Consider the following 17,611-nt stretch of genomic DNA (forward strand, 5'->3'; position numbering starts at 1 on the left):
AGCTCGGCATTTTGGGAAATATGGTGCCTTCAAATGGGATCGTGTTTACCGTGTTTATGAGAGGAGTCCATATGAACGCCCCCCTCTTGTGGTATTCATGACCTCGTAAGTGGAAAGTTTCTGAAAGCTCAGAGGTTACGAGTTGTGACGTGTTTGTCAACGTTGTCAGAAATGGCGGAGGCCATGGAAGTTAATTTTTCGGTGCATAATAAGTTAATATATTGTAATTTTCATCGTTTATTGTTTTTCTTTGTAATTTTATAATATGTCTAAGGAAAAAGTTGATATTCCGGCCTCATCTTGTCATTATGTATTTGCATTTACATTATGTTACCCGCTTGCTTAATTGTTAGCCTCTGTGGCTTCGAGACGCCGACAGTAACGTTAATATTGCCGTTGCTTAGCAGCGGTTTTCTCACGACTTAAGCACTTGAACGCCGAGCATATAGTGTACACGACTTCTCATGTTGTAAACATGAGCTCACAAGTGTCATTTGAAGGCACCAATATGCACATCCGCTTTCTTGCACAGAGTTAGATGAACAGTGGCCCAGCAACCAGCTGAGTCCTAACCAAGGAATAGTCCGGCACATAACCGCTCATAAAGCAGCAATCACCCTGCACATAATATTTAGTAATTTTTAACAACCAAAATTGTGATCTTACCTGAAACATGTTGTTACTGTGCTTGATTTTTGTCTTACTTTAAAAGCAGTGCCCCTCGGTTCAGTATGGAGTATGCACTTCTGATTAGAGCTTAAACGAGTAGTCGATTAATAGACCAAAAATTTATTGTAATTTGGAGCGATTTAGATAGTAATTTCAAGCAAAAAATAGTAAACATGCTATTGTTCCAACTTCTGTGTGAATGTGAATATATGCTGCTTTTCTTCATTACATTACAGTAAATTGAAAATCTTTGGGTTTTGGACTGTTGGTCGGACCAATAGTTGATTGGCAGACTAATCGATAATTAAATGAATCGTTACTTACAGCACTACTTCTGATACATCACAAGTGGTGTTTTTGAAAATACCTTTTTTTAGTAAACAATCAGCAACAGTTTTCTCTCTGTAGACTTTTTAAATTGTATTCCCTTTAAGCTGTCTACACATGATCAGCGATGAAATCGTTCTGCGCTGACTCTGCCATTGTCTTCCTATGGAGAGAGTGATGCCGCCCGACTAGAGGGAAGCGCTACACTCGGCGCTCGAAGTTCAAATTATTTCAACTCTGACCTTGGTTGCCGCTGACCTTTCAAAGCTCACCCAATGAAATCATGTGCAACTGTTGTTGTTGCCTAGAAACAGTGAATGGCATTCCTTACACTCTTTTTGGGGAGATATTTTACCTGCTGCCTCTGCAAGTCTCTGCACCACACCTCGCGCTGAGTGTAGAGCAAATCTTGTGAAGTAGGGCTGCACAATTAATCGAATATTAATCGTGATCACGATTTTGGCTTCCCACAATTAAAAGAACATGATCGCCTGCGATATTGATGCGTGCTCTGCTCATAGAAAACTCTGCATATCAAATGAAGTGCTTCCTAAACTAACAGCCAGCGATCCAGAGGTTTTGGCTTCACTTTTGGGGATAGATATTATCTATGCAACCAATATGTTTATGATTAAATTGAGAGCATAAAATTGTTTATCTAGCCTGTTAATGTTGCTAATTTTGCCCTCGAAGTGCACCAGATTGATGCAATTAACTTTAAAATGTAGCCTACAAAATTTAGGGGGAATATTTCTGTATTTTATCATATTGCAATATACATTGCAGAAAAAAAGTATATTGCAATGTCAGTATTTTCCAACATCATGCAGCCCTAATTTGTATACTAGCAGAAATGTAGCACAGCATGGAAGTGAAAGCACTGCTCTGTTTATTTTAATGTGAAAGTGTAATACAAATATTTTGTTGTTAAAATCTATGAATAATCGTGATAAATAATCGTGATCTCAATATTGATCAAAATTATAATTTTTGTGTAATGTGAAGGCAGCTTTATTTTCAATCCAAACTGAATACCATGTGCTGTAGTCATGAAATACACTACGAAGCTGTTGCATCACCTGTCTTGATCATGAAGAACATTTCTGTCTTCTAGTGTTTAAGATGTCATAGAAGTGTCTATATGTCTAAAAAACAAAGCTACATCCAGGCTGAAAAGTGCAATATTCAACACATCTATTTCAGCTTATTCCCCCTCTGCAGTCTATCAGCCATTCAGGTGCGGTGGATTGAAATCTAAAGAAGGCAGTGCACTTTCTTCTGGAGTCGAGGCTATTACAGTGGATCCAGCAGTGGGCCCTCAGTCACTGCGCTTTTGTAAGGGGGGACACAGTCTGTCTATTATGTTGTGTCAGAGTGGAGATGTGGGAGGTTGATTTATGTCTGAAACTGTCATGGGTTTCAATCTACCCTCTCTCACTTTTATTATTTCACAAGAAAAAAAAGGGGAGGAACATCCATTAATGCTCGCGTTTCCTCGCTTTTCCCTAGCAAGTTTAATCATGCAAATAATTCCATGTAACTTACATTAAAGCAGGCAGAAAGGCCATTATTCTGTGAAATGACACAACAACAGTATCAAGCTTGACTTGAATATTTGGTTTCACCTGTTGGCGTTTTCTGCTACTGTTACCTTATGGCGCCTCCACATCTCTCCACTGAGACAGACAGTGAGGGAGTTTTGGACCGGAGCCCAGCTGTACTGAGGGACCTGCTGAATATGATACCTGTGTGGAGGAGCTCCAGCGTCTTAGCCCCCAGGTTCCCAGGAGAGAGCCAGCCACCCCCCCACCACCCCTCCCACCATCACTGCTTTTCTTATCGTGTTCACATTTCTTTTGTGCTCCTTGCTTACCCACATACCCCGAGGCTACCGAGCCCCCTCTTCACCGTCAGTGAACCTGGCCCGGTCCCTTTTCTCTGCTAAATGAGTCCTCTTTAAGATAATGTTTGATGCGCTGACAGCCAGAACCAAAACAGTGTAAAAGAAACCGAGTTTGACATCTTTTAATTGTGCGTTAGAAGGCAGAGATTGTGGTTTGTTGGACTGCTTTCAGATCACGTTGCTGATATGGTAATTTGCTCAAGTGAAGGATGTGATGAAAGTGGTGGTGTTGATAGTTTAGAACTCCCTCGTCCAGTCTGATAGTTCCCCTCTCCATAAACATGACACGATTCCTCTGGCAGTGCATATTTAAACAGTATTTGTTTCTGTAAATCTCCTTAAGTGACGGCAAATCTAAAAATAGCAGCAAAAATTAGGGTTTGTTTTTACATAGGACATTTTAATCTCCTGCAATAAACAGATGCAAATGTTCATTATGATGAAGAATAAATGGCAGATGTGCATGAAATGAATAAGTCCTGAATATGCCAGTGTTTTTATTTAATTTTTTTGCAATATTCACGATAATTGATTTCCATCTGTGTACGACCAGAGCTCGTGGTTATGATTGCATCTGTCGGCTAAATGATTTGGGTTTATGGTGCACTTCGAAATCGAGTGTGTATTAAGCCAGATTTCTATTTAGATAACATACAAATAGACCAGTTAGTGCACATAAAGCGCTGGATTTTGTTATCGTGATTGACAGTGAGCGAGCAGCTGCGTGACGAGACGTGTTATTTTTGTCACAAGTGATGCGTGTTTGCAGAAATAATCCTGTCCTTCATTACAGCCCGATGAAGATGATGTAGCTTACTGAAAACCTTTCTTCCTGTTGTGCTTTTTTAATTGACTTGAACAAATGCAAATGGCCCTGTGAGTTTTGAGTCATCATGCTACATATAATCATCAATGACTGGAACCTGCTGTGGCATTTGGTTTTCATTTACTCCATGTGTAGTACTAAAATATGGCATATTAACATCTACCAGGAAGTTTGGTCTAAAGCCATGGAGGACTAATTTTCAATGTGTGCTTTAAAAGAAAATTAGTTATTAGTTGGAAGAACATTCATGTGCCAATGTGCTGCGCAGCATGGAGGGTTTAATTGTGAAGTTATTTCTGTAAAAAAAAATCAACAGAAAACTCAAAGGGTGGGCTTTTAGTTTTGATCTGCACATGAATGGCCTCCTTGACTTGCTGTTATTTTTCAGCATTGACTTTTCTTGTACTGCGCGACCTTGCCTCCGTATTAATCTCTCAAATGAGCCGTGATGTGGAGTTGGACGAACATGTGCTCTCCTAGATGTAGTTTTCTAATTAAAACCGTCCCATTAGGCTGTAATTGGTGCTATCTGAGGCTGGGACGGAGCCGCATGGGAGGGGAGCGAGAAGTCAGACTGAGATGGTATCGGGGGCCGAGGAGACAGGAAGCCTCTGTGTAATCTTGTCAGGTTGGAGATCGCGGCTGCGATCAAGCCGACTCGACTGAACTCTACTTGTCTGCTTCTGTACTGTAGCTTTCAGAGCCAGTCCACTGAACTACTGTGAACTCTTATCTTTGTTGTTTCACCTGGGTGTTTACATGTTGGAATATTTTCAACTTTGTATAAAAGGCAAGTAGAGTGTTATGGTTGTGATCAGTGTGTACAAAGAGTATTTGAGTGTGTATGTGGTTAGTTTATGTTAAAAGTCAGGAGGTAGAATAACACAGCCCGGTCTCACAGGAAGGCGTATAAATAACACGAAATTACAGGGACATTTTGCGTGTCATTTGTACGCCACTTTTCGCTTGTGATTTGTACGCCACGCATCAAATCTATGGTAACGTCCGCAGTTAGATTGACAAAACCACTCATTTAGGTTTAGGCAAGAAAACCACTTAGTTTAGGTTTAGGAAAAACGTCACGGTTGGGCTTAAAATTAATACATAAACTAAGTAAAATACGCACGTAAACGCTCTAACATAAGTATGGAAAACCCGTCACTAAAAAACATGTGACTAACGTAACTTACAAATCAAAACACCGTTCTCGAACTGTGGTCTCTTGGTTAAAAGTCATGTGTTTGTTGGACCCGCCCGCTATAAGTGGTCTCTCGCTTTTTATTCTACATCACTAGCTCTGAGTGTAGCATATGTTCGCGGATGTATTTACATTGCAGTCAGTACAGACTACATGGCGTACAAACAACACAGTTTCACGGCAGTTTGTGAAATAGTTACGAAATTGAATCTATTTAATTTGTGTGCATAGACACTTCGGCACGCCTTTCAACAATGTATTTTTCATGTGTCTTCCTAGCAACACATGATGCACGTCTCAATTTCTGCTCCCGTTTTTTCAAAATAAAACTACTTGGTTAAGTTTAGGAATAGATCGACTTGGTTAGGTTTAGGCAACAAAACTACCTAGTTAGGTTTAGGAAAAGATCGCGGTTTGGGTCAAAATAACATCGGAAGTGGTGTAACTTAAGTAAGGAAGTTACGTGACAAATGAATCAATGTTGACTTGTGGTTTCACACGGGACATGAACACCGGTCTCCTGGGCGAAAGTCCTGTGTTTTTTGACCCACCCCTCCACACCGACCTCCTCCCTATGCGGGGTTTGCCGGTCTCTATACTTCCCAGTTTACAATTACGTGGATTACATACGAAGTGATTTTGTGCTGACCATCACAGCACACTAAATGCCTTGCACATTATTGTGTCATTCATACGCCTTTTCGTGCGAACGGGCTGAATAACACCAGTAGAAGCTAAACATGTGAAGACAGGTTGTTTCTCTGCTGCGTTCATGGGAACCAAAATCCAGTCAGATTATGTGCCGTTTTAAACTTTCTCTTCATATGTGATGTTCTCAGTTTCAACTGCTTCCCCACAATCACAAGCGATTAAAATATTATTTGGCTGCAGGGCAAACAGACAGGCAACATTATCCATTTCATACTGAACGGTTTAAGTAACAGATCTGCTAAAGAGGAGTGAGATGACAAAATCAAATTCAGTAGCGAAGGCCATTCAGAAGATTTATACAAGTGTCCTAAGCTAACACAGTAATGGATATGCTGGTGGGGTGTGACCTACAGTAGAATGAGAAATGCCCAGTAAACCTTAACCGTACACAAGAATCAGGGGATAGTGAGAAGACTGCTATTAAATTACACATATGTCACTCACAATATGATAACAAAACACTCCCAGGACCCCGGTCTGAAACACTGCGACGCTCTCACCGTGTTTTTTTTCCAGCGAGCTTACTAAGTAAATAGGAATGCTGCACACAGACACACACTGACATTTGCCAGATGCTCGGTGCTAATTAGGGCCAAGCATTCCCCCTCATATGGAGTGTGTGAGAAACCACAAGTGCACCGCTGGCCGACCTGTAAGACCTGACTGGGGAGGAGCTCTTGTGTTTGTACTCTGAACGCTTGAACATAACAAACTCAGGATTGTTATTCAGAGCAGGAATTTGTTGTTTCAGTTTTCATACAAGGAGAAGCACATGGGTTCTTTGATTTAAGTCACAATTTTTTGATTAATCTGTTGATTTGGAAGCCAAATAAACAATTTACAATGTATTTTACTTATAAACATGAGTGTTAAATCCAGCAGGATCTCCCAGAAGCTCCAGTTAGATGCATGAGCAGATATTGCTCTGCCTCTCCACTCTGTCATTTAAGATACTTACGTTCTTGCAGTTCAGTGCTGCCTGTGTGGGTGAGCCACAGCAAAACGCAGGTGCCGAGAAGCGAAATGCTTTCGCCTCGTTGCTATTTTCAGCAGTTTGCCATCGGCACATTATCCTTTTCAGGTATGACATTCATCGTTTATCATCTAGTCTCCACGTTTTCAAATCTAAGCCACCATACCGCCTACAAGCTTCCAAATATAATCCACCCATATCCAAAGACCTGTCCCTCCCTCCTGCATAATGATCCTCTCTGCAAACCCTCCTCCACCCCCAAAATGGTGGTGGTGGTGCTGGGGCACTAAGCAGGAAGTGAAAGGAGACCTGAAAGCTCCAGCCACCCACAGACCCACCCCTCCCCGCTCCTCACCCAGCTCTCCCAGGCTGCAGCGTGGCTCTGTGTCCTGGCTCCTGTCCAGGTTCTGGTGCTGTGATGGGGAGGGTCACGCTTTGCGTCTGACCCCGGGCCTGCATGTTGGATGTTGTTATTATTAGTGCTCCGTGCCCCCTGGGCGGGCGGTCCCCAAAGCAGGAGGAACTGCCGGGCTCTGGAGAGGCTCTAGACCTGGAGAACAGCTGTGCGGGTTAGAGGCTGCCGGGGCCCCTGCGGTCCACCGAGAGCACCGCTGCACTGGCCTGCCAGGAGCGACAACTAGTTCTTCTACAGACCACCTCATAGGCTGCTGCACAGCAGGACCAAGCCAGGTGGCTGGATACACTGTTTAATACAGGGGACGTGGATGCTTACAATATAACACAGTACATCCAATAAATGACACGATGGACTAGGGATGCAAGAAAATATTGAATATTGTGATACTATGTTATGTGATACTGTATCGATTCTCAAAAACTATATTGATTTTTAATTAATAGTTTGCATGCAAAGATTAACTCAGTAAATACTTTATTTTATCTGCAAAGAGATGCCCCCTCTCAGTGTATGTGTCCTCTCAAACTAGTGCTATGATGTTGGATGCTACAGGTACTGTTGTAAATGCAAATGCAGATCCCACTGTTCTGATCGCATAAAAACGTTTTTTTTTTTACTCTAATTGGATGCATATGGTGGGGTTTTCTTTATACTGTGACAGTTTTCCTAAAATTAGATTTAAAAAATTGCAATATATCGCCTGCTTATAGTATCGCAATATATTGAACTGTAACCCCTGTATCATGATACTATATCATGCCAGATTCTTGCCAATACACAGCCCTACTATAGACTATATATACCATGAGAATAACTTAGACCATTGGTTCACAACCTCTGCCTGTGACCCCTTAAAATTAAGCGATGTGTCTACTGATCACAAGTTATTTTCTTAGTGTGAACATAAAAAGTGATGTAGAATAAGGCGAGGTGGATGGGTCCAACAAACACAGGACTTTCAACCAGGAGACTGGTGTTCGAAACCGGTGTTTTGTTTTATAAGTGACGTTTGTGACGTGTTTTTTAGTGACGCATTTTCTGTATGTTTGTTTCGTTGTTTCCATACATATTTTACTTAGTTTACGTATTTATTTTAAGGCCAACCATGACGTTTTTCCTAAACCTAACTAAGTGGTTTGGTTGCCTAATCCTAAGTGAGTGATTTTGTTGCCTCCTGCTGTTACTGCACCTTCATACACGTGTGTAATAATCAAGCCTCGGCGAGAAAACCTGACACTGACACGCTATATTTTGGTGAACAGGCGCTTTGGCGTGATACCGAGTTGGATTTTTTTCATCTGGTTACCCCTCATCTATTTTGGATTAATTTGCAGACCTGACCCCTAGGTCGAGAACTACTATTTCAAACCATGGTGAGCAATGTTGAAAATCATTAGCAGGATGGTTTTATGGCAATATTGGATTTTTTTTATATATCATGTAATATAATATAATCAATATAATTAGCCAAAAACAAACATTCCTGGCTAATTTTTAATCTATTAACAAATTCTCCATTGATTTTTCAGCTAATTTATTATATCATTCACTTTATATATCAATATTGTGTTTGTTTTTTTAATCTATATCATCCAACCCCTACAACTAAGCTGATCCAACATTTTAAGCTTCCCAAAGGTTCATTAATAAAACCTTTATTTGAGCCCTCTTATATTGTAACAGGTGTTCCTGTAAGCGTGTAAACTCTGAATTTATAAACATATTTTTGAATGTATCTGTATTCTATATATATGCTGCATGCGTCAGGCGTTGCAGACATATTCTATTATTCGCGTTAGCCATCAGTTTCTTTGTGAATGAATTGCAGCTATAGGAGGGCAAAGTGTATTTAAAAGCCTAGCGTACCTCTCTACCGTCTTAATTCTGCCTATTCTTTGGCAGTTCTGGAGGGGGGCCGTCTAACTGTGTAAATAGCTCTGGAAATTGCGTGTGGCCTTTGACTGTCTCTGTAATTGCGAGACTCTTGCAGTATTTTGCTTGGCAGTCTGAGAGGTTAACCCCTGAGGGCTGGAGGCCTGGAGCTCTCCGTCTGACTGGCAGAGGGCTCCTCAAAGCCCCACTTGTTCACCTCCCAGCCCGGGCAGCTCTAAGCCGCCGCTGATCCTCTTCTAGACGAGAGGGGAGAGTGGGCAGGCGGTTGCATTCAGCCATGGCGGAGGCTCTGCAGGGTGAAGCCTGGAGTGATGCAGGGCCACACAGACACACCCAGCTCTCCCTGGCTGCACCTGGGCAGTCAGTAGCGCTCGTAGCCTCGTCACCAGCACTAAACTCTGGTTTTAGCCGTAATCAGATTATATGGACGCTGCTGCAGTAAGTGGTCAGTTTCCCCACAAACCTTTTTTCCCGTATTCCATGAAACTGTAAATGTGGACTGTTCCTGTAGTTAATGATGTGCAGATGGATGCACTTAATTTGGTTATATTGAATGAGTGTTTTGATGCAATTGTGCACTTAAATGTCAATTTAGCAATTTATACAGTGTATCACTGTTCATTTACAAAAATGCTCATTACAAGGCCACAAAATGCACTTGGCAGCGCAGAAAATAACGAAGAGAGATTAGGAAAACAAACGTTGAGTGTAACATTTCCAAAAACAATGTTAAATTGATTTGATCACAATCCTGCACATTAATCCCGTATTTTGAAGGGTTTCACATCCATGGCGCTGTTGATTTTGAACGTCTCCATCTCAGAAGAATTCGGTGGGTCAAGTTGTGCAGAAGGTGCAGTTGTAGCTGTCTGCATTGATGGATGATGTTGCCGTATGAAATGGTCTGTAAAGATGCAGCCTCTTTTGGAGTCACAGCAGAAACTGTAGAGAAAAGACAACATGTGCAGTTTCCTCCTCGGGTTCCCACATTGTTCTCGCCAGCTCTGCTCCCCCTGGGCCTTGAGAACGACTCTGTACACCCCAGACAAAAGTACACTGGCAGAAAAGAAATATCAAGGCACAAAAGCTCTTTATGTAATGCTGTCAAGTTGCATTGATTTTCCTTTCCCCGTATATTTGACAGACAACATAAAATCGTTGCTTCATGTCATGTCAAGCTGGGCTTCGGAGATCGCATCGGCTCTGCCAGTATCACTCAATTCTTTGGTAGAAGTGTTTCTTGGACTAGACGTTGACTGTGAGTAATTCATTTGTGTGAACTCTGAACACATTTGTTGCCTTTACACAGCGACACAAAAACAAACTGTTCTGCAGAAAGTCAACCTAAGTTAGTGTTTTCTTACGAAACTTTGTATCCCTCACCACGAGGCAGTGTGGAGTATCTGAGGTTGGCTCTGTTTCATCAGCGGATGGATGGATTCAAGGACCGGAGCAGGAATGGGGTGCTGGTTTGTCTCTGGGTTTTTGTGGAGGATCAGCAGCTGTGTAATCAGACCTGGCTCTGACCCTACCTGTCCGGACGTTCTTCCTCACCCTCCGTCATGTCCATGTGTCATACACACGCTGATGAACCGCTGGTCGCGTGTAACCTCTGAGCTGGTTTGACCCGCAGTCTGATTTAGTGAGGATATGCCACGACTACCAGTACTGTAGGAACTACTACTACAGTACATTATTCTTTTTAATCAGTGCTTTATTTAAACTCACACTGATTTAATGTTGACCTGTGGTCACTCGAGCAGTGCAATAAATGGACAGAAAACAAGAACATCATAAATACACAATTCAGTACAATTTTCAGGTACTTGTAGTTTACTTGACTATTTCTACTTTTACACCTTTACATTTTGCAGTGAAATATTGTACTTTTTATTCTACTGCATTTATCTGAAAGCTATAGGTGGTTACTGTACTTAGAAGAAGATCAACAAATAAAATATAATGTATAGTTGTAGACGAAACTATCCAGCAATATATAAAGTAGTTAAAATTAGCCTCATCTGGACCAATAACAGCATTTAAATGCTGTGTATACGTCATTGCATCAATGATCATAATACAATTATACATACCATACAGAGGCAGAGAGCTGAGTGACGTTGAGCTTTAGCTAACGGTAGCTATGACGACAATGACGACCTCACCAGTTAGCTTTCACATTATGTGGCGGAGCCGGCTAGTTTGCTGTTTCTCTGCGACAAAGTGCAGTTACAAGCCTACTCCTGGTTTTTAGATCAGTTACTGCTCATGTTACTTGCTGATTTCATGGAAATCATACATTTCTATGGTTTAGGCAAAAGTGATTTATCAGAATAAACCTGGGGCTTGTAGCATTTCTTTCTTCTACTTTTTGGTGCAACATCTTGAAGTTTTGCACATAAACATAGGCTATGTTATATGAAATGAAGGTTGAAGTTTTTGTTTTTATATATGTGTTAGTAGGGCTGCACGATTATGGCCAAAATGATAATCCCGATTATTTTGATCAATATTGAGATCCCGATTATTTTCCCGATTATTCATTGATTTTAGCGACAACTTATTTTTATTGCATTTTCACATTAAAATAAACAGAGCACTGTTTTCACTTCCATACTCTGCTACATCTCTGTTAATGTACAAATTAGGGCCGAACGACGTTGGAAAAAACTGACATTACAATATTTTTTTTCTGCTATATATATATTGCAATATGAAAAAACACAGGAATATTCACACTACCCCTTTGCTAGCTACATTTTAAAGTTAAATGCTTCAATCCGGTGCACTTCGAGAGCAAAATTAGCAACAATAAGAACTAGATAATAATAGACAATTCTATGCTCTCAATTTAATCATAAACACATTGGTTTTATAGATAATATCTATACCAAAAAGTGAAGCCAAAACATCTTGATCACCGGCTGGTGGCTGGCTGTTAGTTTAGTTTAGTTTAGTTAGGTTTTTCTGTGCCATGCTTTTATTTCTGCATGTGATTACATGGATTTCGATTTTAATATTGCTACTTTTACTTAAGTAAAGGATCCTCTGAGTATGTCTTCCACCCCTGCTGTCTGATAAATAGCCACATTATCTGCTGACATTGTTTAGCCTGTCTGACGATTGAGTTGACTGTGACACAATAGAGGAAGCAGCCAGTGTCAGACATGTGGATGCTCTGCGGTCCCTGTTGAGAACACTAAGCTCTGTATTTGCAGTCCTCTTGCTGAGGATAACAGCCTCTCCAGCCCAGGTTAGGAGTGGGGCTCCCTGCAGCTGCTGTCTCTGAGGCTGATTAGTGCGGTGATGAGCGAATGAGGGCCGGGGGAGCTGCGCACACACACACACTCTGAAAGGGTTAAGCAGCCGGTTAGGGAGGAGACCTGCTCTGTGTCCAGGATGTTGAGTGCTGCGGCGCGATGGTGTGCTGTTACACTGCATGAGGCCTCGGCTCCACTTGGGTTCTGATTGGGCCTGTAAGATCACAGCCACCACCACCACCACCACCCCTCCTCTCTGCCATCCCCCTCCTCCCTGAGGGTTTCTCTCTCCACATCCTCCCTGCTGATTATCACCACTGCCAGAGCTGACTCTTGCACTCCAGCTGCTGTCCACACTCTGGCTCTGGGGCTAATTTAACCAGGCTGCATGGAGGGAGAAAACTTTCTCACACAGCCTGAAGAAGCAGAGCTCCTGCACAGCTAAAGCTCCTCCCAGGCTTCAGCTTGTTGCCCTCCATCAAGCTGCTCAAAAAAGCTCCGCTAACACTACATGCCTCTCCGTCAGGCTTTCCCTGGTGGTGCGTTTGAACGTTATCCAGAGCTACACATGATCAGAACAAGGTCACAGTTCTCTTTACTCAGGGATATTTCATCAGTGCAAAGATTAGACAGCGGAGGTTTCCCTGCAGACCAACATGTGTTGCTCTCTGCAGGTGTTTCCTGTTGAGCAGAGTCAGGGCAGAGTGCTGCCTTCACTGTCCAAAAGGTGACTCTCAACAGTCATCTTCAATGTGAAACTCAACCCTTAAGCTCTTAATATAAAACACACATGCAATATATCACTAGCTACTGTATATCAAAGCATTGTGTGCTTCCATCACAATACAACGGAGGTGAATGATGTTGGAGTTTTCTGAGAAAGATGACAGACGTATGGAAAGTGAGTTTGAGTCTTGTCCCTCAATTGTTATTTTTTGCATTAAAGGTATTTCAAGTTGTTATTTGATAAAAAGCAAAAGTTGAATAATTCACACAAACATCGTCATAAGATGGAGCTGCGAAAACATCTATTTTGACTTTTGTGAGGATGCGAGAGAGAAAAACATAGTAATTGACCAGTCGAACAAGTGACTTTGGAGCGGAACAAAAAAGGCGGATCTCAAAGAAGACAGGAGTCAGAATCAAGTGTCACCTCAAGATATGCCTAAAGTACAATAAGTAAAAGTATTAATTTTACAGAACGGCCCATTTCTAAATCATATATATTATATAACTATGTGTACGTCGCATTAATGTTAGCATTATTGTTCATTTTAACAACTTTGTGTATGTCTATCCATATGCTGTTAATATTTACAGTATATTTAAATCAATTTAATGATCAAATCTGCTATTTAACACAATTAAATATGTGATTATGGTCGCTTAACCACAAATCGCATGAACTTCACTAGAAGTCAAAAGCTGAGATGGCAGTTAGCCTACTGCTACTCTGCTGAGCTAGTTAGCAAGAGTTTAGCATGTTTTTTTTAGTAGTAGTAGTATTGCTCTTTTTACTTAAGTAAAAGATGAATAAAAGTGAGTAAATATTGTATATTATGTCTTCCACCACTGAGTTTTAAACATTTTGTACACGCTACATTTCAAATTAAATTTTTTTGTCAGAAATCTCAAGGCGAAACTTGATTCTGATTCCTGTCTTCTTTGACATCCGTCTCCTTTGTTCTGCTCCAATGTCCTACATAGTCATACTTTATATATTGCTGGGTAACTTAACCTAAAATAATATATAATAATGTATAAGTGGATTTATATTTTGTATTAATAATCTTAATTAGTAACTAAAACTGTAATAAAAATGTACTGAAGTAAAAAAAAAATACAACATTTGCCTCTGAATTGTAGTGGAGCAGAAGTAGCAAAAAATGGAAATACTCCAGTACAAGAACTGCAAAATTGTACTAAAGTACATTACTTGAGTTAATGTACTTAGTTACATTCCACCAATGCTAAAACTGGCTTGTCAAATCCATAATTGATATATAAATTACAGATTTTCACCCTATAAATTCAATATAATGGTTGACATTTGTATTTAATCCTGTGTGGCAGTTAACAATTCAAACAATATGCACACTCTAAACATTAGGTGTATCCTCTGCCCTGGCAAACGTCCACATGGACTCGTGCCAGCAGCTCTCGGAGTAAAGCCTTGTCTTACTTGTGAGTGTGTGCCAAAGCAGCATTATGTGAGTGTTGATGGGGAGAGTCCTCTGTCAGCCCGCGGGGCTCCGGTGTCTCTCTGCCAGGCCGTCCCGGGTCGCACGATTGGGCTGAGAGGGCGAGACGCCGCTCCACAACCCCCCGCCATCAATCCGCCATGTTAAATGGAAGCATTGTGACTGCAGACCTGCTCTCATCTTCATGTACACTTTCTTTTTTTCTCCCTCTCCCAGTACATAATGACCCCAGACTATGTGACGACAGGCATTGTATCCGACCACATAGAAATTAAAGATCTGATTCAGAGGCAGCTGCAGGTCTTTTTCTGCCCTATGGTGTCACTGTGTCCAGCGATATTTAAGGTGTGCACATATGTGTATCTGTTGTTTGGTTTAATGTTTATTAAATCACTTTTTATATTCTGATTCTGTGTGTGCGGTCTCCCGTGTTGTTGCAAACACGGAGCCAGGTGGTAGCAATTGATTAAATCAAATTTGCCCAGAGCAAGAATTCAATTACAGCATTAGACCTGTAATCTAATGCATTCATGCCTTCACATGTAGACTGTGTAAACTGTGATATATTTATAGTGTGAATCCCTATAATTTAACTTATTTATGTGATTTTTTTTTAGACATGTTAGGAGGAGGTGCAGAGGTTTCACGTGTGAGAGATTTTCAATATCTGATGTTAAGGCAGGGCGCACGGTTTGAATATAGATTTTCTGAACAAGTGATCACACACATACATTAAATATACAGTAGAGACAACAAGTAGAAAACAACCTGCATCTTTTATTAAGACTGAAATCGTTCAGATAAACTGTTCAGAAAAAAAGAAAATAACACTTTTTTTTATGTTTCTTCTCCACAGAAATTTCCCTCCATCATACTTCACAGTGAACAATGCAGTCACACTACACCTGACAGGTATTTAATCTCTTGTAGCCATTTTATCTGGGAATTCCCCTCTCTTACAATTATGAAGTGCAATTTAGAAATCAAACCTGGGAGCGGTGTTCACTGGCAGAGGAGTTATGAGAACATCCCTTTTTTTCCCCCCTATCTAACTACAACGCTTCGAGAACTCACACAGTGAACACACAAGCTTTTGTGCACTAGATAAGGAACATTTTCATGACGATATAGATGATGTTTTCTTTTCAAAAACGTGATTGTGGCAAAAACAATACAAACGACAGAGAGGCAGGTTATACATGCAATACAGAAATAGTATTGCATGAATTTGTAATATATTTTTGTTATAAGGTCGTCTTGACATCTTTAATGTGGCTGTAGACGTACACTAGATATTGTTGAACTTTTATTTATATTTTTGGATAAGGATTTACACATTTTGCAGCTACTCTATGAGTGAATGAGTTCAACACTGTACCAGCTTTAGTGGTTATTCTGCAGAAGTAAAACTGACCACAGAGATAGCATCTCAGGCCTCAGATGGCAATTAAAAAGAAATTAACTCTAATTTTGTGTTGTCTGCGATTTTTCCGTGTTTATTTTGAGGTTTCTTGGAAACTCCCACTTTTTGATTACACTAGATGCTTATTTTAGATGGTTTTTTTGTACCAGATTCCACTGGTCTGCAAAATGCTGTAGATGCTATCAACAATGATGTCAGTGTGGCTATTTCTGCCTGATACACACACACACACACACATATACACTGATCTGCGTGTATAAATAATTCACATAAGGTCAAGCTTTGATCCTCTGATACAGCCTCTCGGATTGCCAGTAGTGGCAGGAAAACCAGTAGATTGAAAATGAGGAATGCATCAAGGGGTGTGCTGTTTACTTGTAGCGCGGTGCAGCTGGTTAGCCGCCCCTCTGCCGTTTACACCCCCCTCCGTTGCTTTTCAATTCCAGCCAGACCCCAGGCTCGGCCACTAACTGGGGGCTGGAATATTGTGCACTGGGGATCAATGCGGCCCTGAGTGAAATGTCAACTGTGGCCCTGCGATGTGTCAGGCTGTGAGGGAGTTGTAATGGCTATTGATCCACTGTGCGCTTAATGCAGAGCTGCCCCGCCACGACGCGGAGCCAGCTGCAGCACAGAGATATATGTATGAGATGAGCTAAAACTGAGAAAATAGAAAAGAAAGAGCCCACAGTTTGGTCCCCCTCCTCACATCCCTCCCTCTCTGGCTGCAGATTGATCTTCCTCTTCCTGCTGATTCTAACTGGGGTCTGTCATTATCTTACTCTGTCATTAGGGGCTCCATTGACAGCCTTGGCCTGTCTGTGTCACTCTATTGAGACAGCAACACTTTTCCCATGCAGTGTTCCCTACATTTATTAAAATCTCTGACAGCCTTGTCTTAGCTTTCTCCATAGATGGCTGAGCTTCAGGCAGCGGTGCAGCGGTGTAATTGGAAGACGAGGCTCTCTGTTCCTGGCTAGTAATATCGGTGAGGTACAGCTGTAGGTCAGACTGGTTTATATCAGACTGCTGGCGATGAAGAACAAAATCAGGCAACCTCTCTCTGAGGGTCAGTGTCTGTGCAGCAGTATAGACCCTACATTTATGCCTATAAATCTATGAATCACGCGTGTATGATCAGGAGTTTTCATGCTGCCACTGTCAGGGGGAAAAAAAACATATTTCCAAACTGTGAGGTTAGGGACAGTATGAAAATGATGGGATATTTTTACTTTTTGCTGAAGGGAGGGTTAGATTTTGTTTTATTTAAAAAAAAACAAATGTGAGCAAATATTTTCATCAAAAATATGGATTTAGTGTGCACCTAAAGGTCAATTTTTCCATATGAGGACAACAATCGGAAAGTTCTTGTCTTCGTCTCCAGACAACATGAAACATGACCAATACTGAAACAAATTCCTGATGATCTTTTTCCATTTTTCTCTCCTACATGGGTTAGATAGCCAAGGCGACTTGTTTTGTTTCTGGTTCGCAGCCTCTACTTCTTCTAAGATCTGTTTACTGGCGGATTACAACCATGCGTAGCCTATAGCACCAAACTACTGACCAAATTATGCTGTAGCCGAGTTTATTCGCTCAAAACCAGTTGATGGAAACAAGCCAAATTCACCTTTCTTTTTTTGCAGCATTTCAAAAGTGTGCTTAAAATTCGCTTAACCATTGAATGGAAACATGGCTAATGTGTCAAAAAATGTTATAAGCGTCATGTAAGGAATTACTGGAATATTGGGTCAAGGAACAAGGTCCAAAGAAAATAATAATGTCTTAGTTTTTACGTTTAAAAAAAGT

At 41.1% G+C, this 17,611-nt stretch overlaps 1 protein-coding gene across 8 annotated transcripts in view; it reads left to right on the top strand.

Moving 5' to 3' along the window:
• dlx1a (distal-less homeobox 1a) overlaps nucleotides 1-17,611 on the top strand; it is a 32,805-nt gene that overhangs the window by 2,746 nt on the left and 12,448 nt on the right. For 2 of the 8 annotated variants that reach the window (XM_037789424.1, XM_037789418.1), the window contains exons 2-4: nucleotides 14,596-14,724; nucleotides 14,997-15,028; nucleotides 15,236-15,291. The exons of 1 other annotated variant lie outside the window; for it this stretch is intronic. The gene's annotated coding sequence lies outside the window, so the exon portion shown is untranslated. Of the gene's footprint in view, nucleotides 1-14,595; nucleotides 14,725-14,996; nucleotides 15,070-15,235; nucleotides 15,292-17,611 lie in introns of all 8 variants that reach the window. 5 more of the 8 variants (XM_037789422.1, XM_037789423.1, XM_037789419.1 and 2 more) reach the window with 4 other exon arrangements.

This window comes from Sebastes umbrosus, chromosome 13 (genome assembly GCF_015220745.1).
Source record: "Sebastes umbrosus isolate fSebUmb1 chromosome 13, fSebUmb1.pri, whole genome shotgun sequence".
Taxonomy (NCBI): Eukaryota; Metazoa; Chordata; class Actinopteri; order Perciformes; family Sebastidae; genus Sebastes; species Sebastes umbrosus.